Source organism: Lipotes vexillifer, unplaced genomic scaffold, assembly GCF_000442215.2.
Source record: "Lipotes vexillifer unplaced genomic scaffold, Lipotes_vexillifer_v1.1 scaffold376, whole genome shotgun sequence".
NCBI lineage: Eukaryota > Metazoa > Chordata > Mammalia > Artiodactyla > Lipotidae > Lipotes > Lipotes vexillifer.
Window position 1 is genome coordinate 2,305,401 of NW_006785037.1, and position 1,007 is coordinate 2,306,407.

At 39.1% G+C, this 1,007-nt stretch overlaps 1 protein-coding gene across 1 annotated transcript in view; it reads right to left on the bottom strand.

The window, feature by feature from the left end:
* RGS22 (regulator of G protein signaling 22) overlaps positions 1-1,007 on the bottom strand; it is a 218,399-nt gene that overhangs the window by 160,555 nt on the left and 56,837 nt on the right. The gene's annotated exons all lie outside the window — the stretch shown is intronic.

Sequence of the window (1,007 nt, forward strand, 5' to 3'; positions counted from 1 at the left end):
CAGCAGGAAAATTGCCATAATTGATTAGCAATCTCTGTCATGAATGCAAACTAGGAGAACAGCAACACATGGGTAACACATTTGCAATTCTTGGTTTTGTAAGGAACTGTGTATTAGAAATGTCTTCCCAGAGAGAAGATCTGATAATTAGAGGCTAAAGAGAAGCAGAATACATGACCCCAAAATATGCCATGGCATTGCGGATTATTGTGAGCTGAAGGAGATCACGACCCAACAGACTCAAGAAAAACACTTACCTCTCCTTTAACTACCTAAAAGAATTTACGTAGGGGGCCTGGCTCAGAGACAGCCAGCACCGGAGATAACTTTTATCTGAATGACCGACCTATCTATATGGCAGGTAAACATCTAATTACCAAACATCTGGTCTTCTTATAGTCCTGTGAATTACCCTCCTCCACTTTGAAGCCCCAGGCCCCTACCCCATTCCTTAGCTCAGGATGGCATATATGCCTCAACTGCCCAACTTGCTCTTGGGTCTTATATTCTTATAGGGTTCCCATACATACTAAATTACATTTGTTTTTTCCTGTTACCCTGTCTTAGGTCATTTTTTTTTGTTTTTAATAGATCAGCCAAAGAACCTAGAAGGGTAGAAGGAAAATTGTTCCGCCCTGGCAGAGGCAAAGATCAAACAACAGTATTCACTAAACTGTGATTCCCCAAAAGGACATTTGATTCTAGGTTAGATCTCTTCAAATGTACCCATACCACCCAACATTCTCCAAGTGTGAAGGGCAAATTTATCTGGTAACAGCTAAACAGTTATGCATTTTATTACTGAAGAATAATCTTGACAATAGGGAAGAGAAGGCCCAATTTATTGTTGTTTTGTACAAAAATTACAGATTCCAAATTATAAAAAATTTGGAATGAACAATGAAACCCTTGCTTCCCAGGTGACATCGGGGATGTTCTTCAATTGTGCATTTTTCCTTTGTACACATGAGGATAATAATTCCAATTACATTTCAGGTGAAAGAGTG